Here is a 10987-nt window from a genome sequence, read left to right as displayed (position 1 = left end):
ACAGGCAAGTCCTGCCTTGGCCCCTTTCAGCCATGGCTGGAGCGGCTGCAATGCAGGGCACCAAGACCCTAGGCTGCACGCAGCACAAGGACCCTGGGCCCAGCCCACAGAGCCATTTTTTCCTCCTAGGCCTCTAGGACTGTGATGGGAGGAGCTGCTGTGAAGACCTCTGATATGCCCTGGAGATGTTTTCCCTATTGTCTTGGGGATTAACATTTGGCTCCTCATTATGTAAGCAGATTTCTGCAGCTGGTTTTAATTTCTCCTCAGAAAATGGGATTTTCTTTTCTGTTGTATTGTCAGGCTGCACATTTTCCAAACTTTTATGTTCACCTTCCCTTATAAAACTGGATGCTTTTAACAGCACCCAGATTATCTCTTGAATGCTTTGCTGCTTAGAAATTTCTTCCACCAGATATCCTAAATCATCTCTCTCAAGTTCAAAGTTCTATAAATTTCTAGGATGGGGCAAAATGCCACCAGTCTCTTTGCTAAAACATAACAAGAGTCACCTTTGCTCCAGTTCCCAACAAGTTCCTCATCTTCACCTGAGACCACCTCAGCCTGAACTTTATTGTCCTATTGCTACCAACATTTTGGGCAAAGCCATTCAACAAGTTTCTAGGAAGTTCCAAACTTTCCAGCATTTTCCTATCTTCTGAGCCCTCCAAATTGTTCTGACTTCTGCCTGTTACCCAGTTCTAAATTCGCTTCCATAGTTTTGGGTATCTTTTCAGCAACGCCCCACTCTGCTGGTACCAATTTTCTATATTAGTCCATTTTCATGCTGCTGATATATCCAAGACTGGGCAATTTACAAAGATAGAGATTTAATTGGATTTACAGTTCCATGCGGCTAAGGAGGCCTCACAATCATGGTGGAAGGCAAGGAGAACCAAGTCACATCTTACGTGGATGGCAGCAGGCAAAGAGAGAGAACTTGTGCAGGGAAACTCCCCTTTTTAAAACTATCAGATCTTGTGAGACGTATTCACTATCATGTGAACAGCATGGAAAAGACCTGCTCCCAAGATTCAGTTACCTCCCACCAGGTCTCTCCCACAACCTGTGGGAATTTGAGATGAGATTTTGGTGGGTACACAGCCAAACCATATCACTTCCTTATTCCCAATTTCCATAGACAACCTAGAAGTTCAATTTGATCAATGCGTCTGGCACCCATTACAGAATCACTGAATGCTATACAATAGTCACCATATCAGGTTAGGACCTGACTCTTCTTGGTCTGCAGATCTAAGAGCTAAGAAGATGAGTTTTCTGCTGCCCATATAACTAGTACCCAGTGGTAGAACAAGAACAGATTAACATCAATAAACACGTTCTGGAAAGCCAAGAATGGAAGTTATGAGCATTCACTCTTCTGCTTTATTGGCCTCTTCTCACTAGAAAGAAGGGGCTCTTCTTCCACTTTCTGGCTTTTTCCGGCTGTCTGAAAGGGGTCTTGTATTTCTAAGTATAATCTATCCCACTGCATAATTAGTGTAAATGATATTAAAGTGTCTGGTGGGGAGGAGAGAGGCGAGTATCTTTGAAAGGGGCAAAGACATGTCCCAAGGAGGAAGAGGTCATGGTGGGAACCCAGGTACTGCTTTGGCGACATCTCAGCAGGAGGGAGAGGAACCCGACAGGTTGGCTTAGTTTGTATCTCAGGGAGGCCCAAGGGAACTGCCATTCCACCTGTTTTTCCTTTTTCAAGGCTCAGTCTTTCCTTTTTTCTTCCCTGCCTCCCTTACGAATTTCTGGAGCACATGCTGTGTGCAGACAACACTTGGAAGTGGCCTGTGGATTTATCAGGGAATACGTGATAGGTCTTACCCTGTTGGCACCAGTAGTCTACTGGGAGAAATAATTATAATATTGTGTGATAATTCTTAAAAATAGAAATATTATCAATGTAATCTGGGAGGAGAGAAAAGGAAATGGCCAGTCCTAGAACATCGGTTTCTTCAGTGAACTCTTTATTAATTTCTGTGGTATTGTGCTCTCCTGAATCCTTATCTCAAGAAACTCTTTGACTCTTTGTTTTTTGAATGTGCTTTCTCTGTCTCATATATTTGTACTTCTTTTTAATATCCAGAGGAATTTATCATGGGTCTGTTTTTGTCCTCTAGGGTTCTTCAAATCGTATAAACTGAGGCAGTACGAGAATTTATGGAAAAATATATAAGTAGCTCATAGATTCTGGCAGCAGTGAAAAACCAGACTTGGCAAATGGCTCAGCAGAAGAGAAGTTCCTCTTCCAGTAAGATTCTGGGTAGGGCATTACCATGGGAACCTTGATACTAGAGTGGTGGTTGCTGGGACATCTCAACTCTTTTTGCATCTTTAAGTCTCCAGTTCAACACACCAAGTCCTGAGGGGAAGCATCTAATTGACCTCACCTTGATGTGTGTTTACATCCTGGTCACTAGAGGGTAGGGGGAGGGAATTACTGGCTTCTTCTCCCATAGTGAGGGGTGGGGCCCTGCTCCCACCAAGATCCACACAGTCAAGTTTCTTCCAAAATAGGAGAGTATTTGGATATTGAATATATAGACAAGTAACTTCTCCCTCTGTCATTGCCTGCCTCCATTTTATCAGAAAATTCTGATTCATCCCAGATCTTTAACTCCAGCTCTGACCATCTACACCTGTTTTTCCAAATGCATTCAGGGGCATCCTCTTGGGTGCTCCATGGGATCTAAACTCACATAGGATAATGACCAGGCACATCATCCTTCTTCCCCTTCTTGGACTATTTCTTTGAGAATCACCTGAGAAACGAGTTAAAAATGCAGATTTTCTAGACTTCCTCTCTCTCCTCTGCAATGCTGATTTTTGAGCTTCTGGAGGAAAGCCCAGGAGTCTGTCATTTTCAGCAGGTGGCCCAGGAAATTTTCAAACTAATAATGGCTGTGCTCTTTGGGAAACAGGGTTTTCATCTATTACAAATTTTTGCCAATGTTTTCTCTGCTGTATCTCTCAAGTCTTCCCAATCTTTTCCCTAAAACAGCATGTCTTCTCTATTGCAAAGACTACGTTCGAGCCATCTTTATTACTAACTTTATACTCTATCTGTCCCACCATCACCAGTACAGAACTTCTCATAGGCCTCTCTACCTATTCTGTGGCGATAGCATCAGGGAGATCCAGGGAAACTACCTTCTACCTTCTGCATCCCTTGGAGGTTGTCTGTATTTCCAGAAATTGAGTTTTGTGTGGCTGCTTTGGTTGATACAGTATGAGATAACTGGAGGCCGGACTCGGTGGCTCATGCCTGTAATCTCAGCACTTTGGGAGGCTGAGGTGGGAGGATCACTTGAGCCTAGGAGTTCAAGACCAGCCTGAGAAACATGGTAAGACCCCCTCTCAACAAAAAATAAGAAAATTACCCAGATGTGATGGTGTAAGCCTGTGGTCCAAGCTACTGGGGAGGCTGAAGTGGGAGGATCACTTGAGCCCAGGAGGTTGAGGCTGCAGTGAGCCATATTCATGCCACTGCACTCCAGCCTGGGTGACAGAGTGAAAACCTGTCTCAAGAAAAAAAAGAAAAAGAAAAAAAAAAAAGAGAACTAGAAAGGCACAGGTACTGACCATTTAGAATGGGTACTGACTAGAAGCAATAGGTGACTGATGCAAAAGTGGCCTGAATCCTCATCATAGTAAACAGTAACACTTTGACTAGACTTCTGTTTCTGCAACCCAACAGGTTTTCACTAGGGCAGATTTGCACAGGTCATGCCATAAGTCAAATTATTTGTCAATGTGCCCTTCTGGCCCTGCTCAAGGGATGTTCTGTGTGACCTGCAGTGAATATTTACTCTCTTGTTTGGGCACAGTATGAGCACATTATGATCCAGCCCTTATGATCTCCTTTGGATCTTTCTTTTCAAGCGTGATGGTTTAAAGGATTGTTTTGTACCATGGAACTATCCCAGAAAATTATTTTGAGGGTTCTTCTCTTGTTCACTAGCCTGGCTTAAAAGTATGGCTTTACTTTCTGTCTTTATGGTAAGCGAGAGGTTAGAAGGATATGCTTGAATAAGGAGACTGCCTTCCTCTACACTGACAGTATTTTATTAAGAGGATTAGAACATTTTCTTTGTCTTGTATTTTATACATTGATATGATTTTATGTCTTCTCTCACCTTGAAACTTTCTTTGTAGATTTTAATTTAAAAGGTGAAGAGATAGGCCTCAATTTCCTTGATTCTTTGAACTCTGAGTTGGAAGATGATGGTAGTAAATCATTGGAGGCTCAGAGGTGAGAGAGTACCATTTGTTCTGGGAGGACTCTACGTCGTAAATTTGTCCTTAGACTTACAAGAATGTTAAACACCAAAGAAAGAAGCCTACATCATCTCTATTCTCGACCTCGAGCGAGGATTAGCTTTGTCCTGGGCAGCCTGTAAGAACACACAGTGTCACTGCTCCCTTGTGTTTGTGCACTAAAGCTCTGCTCTTCATGGTCAGTCAGAGCAGTACAACCAACAGCTCAATGCCAAAGCTGAATAATATGGGAACGTATCCTGAGCACTTCCAATTTATTTAATAACGTATATATGAATCTAGGTTCACATATTCAGATACGTGAGAAATACTATCTTTTTTTTTTTTTTTTTTTTTGAGATGGAGTTTCACTCCTGTTGCCCAGGGTGGAGTGCAATGGTGCGATCTTGGCTCACCGCAACCTCTGCCTCCTGGGTTCAAGTGATCCTCCTGCCTCAGCCTCCTGAGTAGCTGGGATTACAGGCATGTGCCACCATACCCAGCTAATTTTGTATTTTTAGTAGAGACAGGGTTTCTCCATGTTGGTCAGGCTGGTCTCAAACTCCCGACCTCAGGTGATCCGCCTGCCTCAGCCTCCCAAAGTGCTGGGATTACAGGCTAACATCTTTATTTATGTTCTCCAAATCAGTCTAATTAGAAATTGGGCATGTCATACTGAGGGGTTCTCTAGGGTCCTGGGCCTTATACAGGAGAGACCACCTACTTGTCTGTTATTTGTCCTTATAGATCATCAGAGACAACCGCTCTCCTTGTCTACACATTCTCTTTAGGTCTGAGATCTCTCTGCTTGGGAAAACAAGATATTCTGTAAACTGGTTCGGTGGGCCTATCTCTGTAGAAGCAGCACAGTCCTCTTCTCTGAGGTCTTGCTTCTCCTCCCTGACACTCCCCACCTCCTCAGCGCAGGGACAGATCTTTCTTTTATGAAGCTCCTTCTTGCTGTCTGCTTTTTCTCTCCATTCTACAATTTCCCTGAAACCTTGTTCTTATACTGAATCATTAATGACAAAAATTTGGTTTCCCTTTCGTTGAGAACACAGGGACAAAGGCTCAGAAAGTGAGGGGTCTATTTGCGTCTTATCCTTCTAGTGTAGCAAAGAAAAAAAATAAAGAAGGCTGATAGTAGAAGTCTCATATCCTAACAACCAGGCATTTGTTGAGTTCCTACTATGTATAACACTCAATACACTTTCCTTCTTGTGAATTGGTGCTGATGGTAGCTTAGGCACTCTGTTAAGCATTGAAGGCATATGGTGGTCCTTGCCTACATCAGGTGGGGTTCAGGGTGCAGTCAAAAAAAATCAGTTTTTGCAAATTTAAGCAAAAGGGGCTGGGTGCATCAAAGAAGTCCCCACTCCCCCTCCGCCCCCATACACATACACTCAAAAAAAAAAAAAAAAGAAAAGAAAAAAATGATATGGAGTTAGCCAGATGAATGAGAGAAAACACTTAAGAAATATGTAGGGGCCAGGTACGGAAAATGAAGAAAGGCAAATAACAATGAATAATCTAGGCTCTGCCCTCAAAGGCCTTTACAGCTCGGTGAGGAAATGGGCCTTTATATATGTAATACAAGGCAATGAATGAAAGGAGGCAAAGCTAATCCCAGTTCTGCTTGGAGATTGCAGCATCAGGGCTTTTAGAAGAAAAGTTGGTGCTGAGCAGCATATAACCTTTGAATACTAACACAGTGTTAGAGTTGATGTTCAGATTATCTGGACAGGTCAAATCTGTCTGGACAAGGGAGAAGAGTAGGCTGCCTTGCGTAAACAGTAGAACATTCTAAATGGAGAAGCCACTTTAAAATTCTCTTCCTTGAAACCTTGCATGGTCAGTGGCAAAATGTCACAGCTGAGTTTGGAAGAAGACATACCATTTGCATTGATTAAATCATTTTCATTAATCAGGGCAGTTAATATTGTAATGTTACAATATTACAATGTAATGCTACATGCTGGATGGATGTGTTGTTAGATACTATTGCTACTTATCAAATAGCAACACCGGGTCAATCTGGAAGAATAACTTATTAAGGTGTTCATCTGTATTTTAGCATCATTGCTATAAACAAATCAGAAAGAATGGAAGCTATCATTTCTTTGTGGACAACTAAACCCTCTCACCCCACACATGAACATTTTCTTTACCTAACAAGCAGTAATTTGAACCCAAGACCAAGGATGGTAACAGTGTGGTCTTTGCTGTCCCTAGAGCAGATTTAGAGGAGTGCATTCCCTCAAATCTTTGAATCACAGTGTGGAGGAAAAAGGTAAGGGCTTTGAAGAGGCTGGTGGGCTAAACCTGGAGGATAGTTTATCTGCAGTGAGAAAAGGGGTAAGTTCACCACACCATTTCTTTCTTTCTCTCTCTCTCTCTCTCTTTTTTTTTTTTTTTTTGTTAGTTTTTGTCTCATAATCATAAACTTAACTCTGTAATCCGGCTAGATGTGGAAGAGAATTAGGAAAATATGGAACTCAAAGAACTGTAGCAAGAGCACAAAGATTATAGGATACTGAGAGCAAATAGGGTAGAGGGGTGCTCTCCTGAGCTGCAAAAGGAACGGTCTGGTAGCTAAGGTAAAACACAAATCAAATTTATTAGATTCGTCCACACTCAGCAGTGATGATCTTCTTGCTGGTCTTGCTATTCCTAGAACAGAAGCACTCCACGACTTCCACAGTGTTCATGCCATCTTTCACCCTGCCAAAGACCACACGCCTGCCATCCAGCCGCTCAGTTTTGGCAGTGCAGATGAAAAACCGGGAATCATTTGTGTTGGGGCCAGCATTTGCCATGGACAAGATGCCAGGACCCGTATGCTTCAGGATGAGGTTCTCATCATCAGATTTGTCCCTGCAGATGGACTTGCCACCAGTGCCGTTGTGGTGTGTGAAGTCACCACTCTGACACATAAACCCTGGAATAATTCTGTGAAAGCAAGAACCCTTATAACCAAATCCTTTTTCTCAAGTTCTCAGAGCAAGACAGTTTCCTGTGGTCTTTGGAACTTTGTCTGCAAACAGCTCAAAGGAGATGCTGCCCAAGGGTTTGCTATGGCGATGTTGAAGAATACTGTGAGGTTGAACGTGGCTGGTGGCAAGGGGCTCTGGGTAGCATGGGTGGCATATGCAAATCTCCCCCCATGACTATTTCATGTGTGTATGTATGTGTGTGTGTGTGTGTGTGTGTAATCTGTGAATGGTAAAGATCCATGCCCCATTTACACATTACTTCCTATTTGGTTAATAAAATTCTGTCTGATGTGTGAATGCCTGGGGTGGGAATAGGAGATTAACTCTGAGATCCATGCTCTTGAGGTTTATCAAGAAGGATTGCTAGGCCTAGGCTTAGAATAATGAAATACACCGCCCATCTGTGAATGAATAATGTGGGCTCAGACGGTGAGCATCTCAGCAGCAGTCTGCACTAAAGACTCTTGTGCCCCAAACATCACTGAGTTTGAGTTTCTCAACATGCTGTTGCATGAGAGCTAAAGATCAAATTTAATTTGATTCAGGTGTTATTACCAATAAAATAATCTATAAAAAAGTTGCAAGACTGCTTGCAAGGGTATATTCAAATGAAGAAGCCAAGTTTTGTTTTTTTTTTTTTTTTTTTTTTTTTTTTTGAGATGGAGTCTTGCTCTGTCACCCAGGCTGGAGTGCAATTGTGCAGTCTCGGCCCACTGCAACCTCTACCTCCTGGATTCAAGTGATCCTCGTGCCTCAGCCTCCCGAGTTGCTGGGATTACAGGCATGCGCCACCATGCCTAGCTAATTTATATATTTTTTAGTAGAGACAGGGTTTCGCCATGTTGGCCATGCTGGTTTTGAATTCCTGAGCTCAGGTGATCCACCCACCTTGGCCTCCCAAAGTACTGGGATTGCAGGCGTGAGTCACTGTGCCTGGCCAGAAGCCAAGTTCTAATTGTGAGTTCTGTAAATACTTAGAGCTTTCTGATGTGGCTGTGGAATAGACTGGTGTCCCATAGAACTTTCTGTGATGATGGAAACATTCTAGATCTGCACTGTTCAGCCCAGTAGCCACTATATGTGGCTATTTAAATTTAAACTTTCAATTAAAATTAAATACAATTTTAATTCCTAAGTCACACTGGCCACATTTCATGTGCTTGGTGGACACATATGGTAGTGGCTTCCATATTGGATAGTTCTGGAATCAAGAGTCTTCTGTGTAGGTGATCTTTAGAGCTGGTATTTGGGAAATAGTTTTCAACTTTTCTGCTAAGTCTGATAGATTAATCGACCAGAAGGGGTTGCTTGAAGCATTGTGTGGGAAGCACTTGCAATCATATTTAGATACACTGAGAGAGAATGTTGTGGTAAATGGTAATCTGAGTGTGGGAATGAGGTACAGTGCTATGGTTTAATTATTTACCTTTTCTCATTTTAAACTTTTCCTCACATCAGAGAGAACACGTGTATTGAGCAAACCATTCAAAACCTCGCTTCTCATGTGATCCTGCTTCCCATCTGTTTGGATCAGCTGTCTCAAGAGACACCTGTTTCTACTCTTCGTTAAGGGTGGGGACAGTGAGTGCGCCCCCTGTCTCTTTCCCCACAAATCACATACAGTCACACACACAGTGTAATATAGTTGATCAGCAAACTTTCCTGTCCTGTTCTCCCTTGCAGACTTACATGTGGGATCCTCAGAGAAGACTCAGGGAGATGGGAACTGGGCAGGCAAGCCTTGATTAAAAGGAGGAGTAAATGGTGAAGGAAAGAACCGCTTTTTCTGTCCTCATTCCCCTATGAAATTGACATATTTTTTTTCCCACTGAGAACACCAGTAACATCTCTGGTAATATTATGCTACCGTGAACTAACATCTTTCTTTCCTTCCCTATTTTGAACCCTTGGGTGGTTTGTCTGGCCATCACACATCGTGATTTTTGAAAGAATTAAGTACATTGACCTCTTGCTGTTAGCATTTCTGTAGTTTGCTCAAGGAGTTTATTTAGGGAAGGGAAGACGAAAGGTTCATAAGAATAATTTCTTTTTCTTTTACTCCCTTATTGTGTATGAGTCTATTTTTTTTTCCCCAATAGCTATGACCTTCTTACATTGGTATCTAGAAGAGAAGTTGACAAAAGCCAACATGCAATGTAGGATTTATTGAACTGAGGTGCCTGGGATTTAACGGAAAGTCTTGTATTTAAGACTGTGTCAATGGTACACTATCTGATTTTCCCCACTTCAATGGCTAAATGAAGATTATCTGAGACATGAACCCAATTCAGGCTGGACTGCCAATAGCTACCCCAGAGTTGCTGTTTAGCCCTGGTACCCTAATAATGCCGCTTGTATCAATCCCCCGTTTTTTCAGTACTTCACCATTAGGATACCGTCCATAGGGTCTGCAGATGGTGGGCCCACTGAACTGAGCTGAAAATATGGATGTAACGTTTACATTGTCTACTTGGCCAACAAGCAGTGAAAATATACACACTACTTGTATACATGTGGAATATACACATCATAGTTTAGTAAGGTTTGGCTGCCACCTGGTGGGGGAAATTCTACAGTATGTTCATTTCAATGTCAAACACATAAGACTCAAGTAATTAGTCACCTAACTGTATGCTCGGATGCTTAAGATACTCCAAAATAGTTCCGTTACCTTAAAGGAATTAAAGACTTATAATTGTGGTTGTGTTAGGGCATGTACCTGCTATCCGCAAATATGATTGCTCATTAACCAAGTAAGACTCAGGCCCCAGAGTCTTTGTCTTCGAGGGTTCTTTCCAGCTCTGAGGTTGTGTCAGTCTTCACCTAGACTTCGAGAATAAACTTGAGGCCAGAATTATTAAGATTCTTATTGCCAGCTGGAGCTAACACACGTCCCACCAGTTCCAAGCCAGGTGTGAAATCTCCTGGAAACCACCCACTCTTAGAACAGATCTCATGGAACAAATTACAACAGGAAGGAATCCTCACCTCCCTTTATCAGAAAATAGCCCTGTAAGCAAGGAGCATGTAAAGAAGTAGAATGGAAAAGCAGGCAAGTTAAGTTTTAACAATGCTAAGTACCTGACAGATTTTCCTTAAGTTGATTCTTTTTTCTAATCAATGTCTAAAAAAAAAAAAAAAAAAAAAACAACTACAAAAAAAAAAAAAAAAAAAAAGGAAAATGATGATCTACTTTCTTTGGGTTGTGGAACAATAAGTAAGACATCTTGATCTTGTAGAATGACCATATAACAATATGTTGAATCAGATTTATACCCTTCCCGGATTTCCTTGCTTCCTTTTCCTGGGCCACTGGCTGCTGGCTCCATGAAGAGTCCCATCACTGCTGTCCCCTCACGGAATCTCAGTGTCTACCTTGTCTTCCAGCATTGGCGAAGGCCCAGTTCAATGGGCCTAGTCAGGTCAGGTATGGGCACCAATGCTGCTGCAGCTCCCACTGTGCCAGATTCAGTGAGAGCCATGCTGGAGCCTGCCTTCCCCTGGGAGAGGCCAAGGGAAGAGCCTGGACTCAGCTTTCCCATTGGCTGCCTGGAGGAACCAGTGATAACCCTAGTGAAAGTGCAGGGGTAGGCACTGGGTCATAGGCAGAGGGATTCGCTTGGGCAAAGGCCTTGAGAGAGCAAAGAGAGTTTAGAGAACTGCACGTTGTCAGCGTGGCTGGAGTGTGATGAGCAAATGGAAGAGGAAGGCAGAAGACAGATGAC

The sequence above is a fragment of the Macaca thibetana genome, chromosome 3 (genome assembly GCF_024542745.1).
Source record: "Macaca thibetana thibetana isolate TM-01 chromosome 3, ASM2454274v1, whole genome shotgun sequence".
Lineage (NCBI taxonomy): Eukaryota > Metazoa > Chordata > Mammalia > Primates > Cercopithecidae > Macaca > Macaca thibetana.
Note: the sequence above shows the minus strand (reverse complement) of the source record.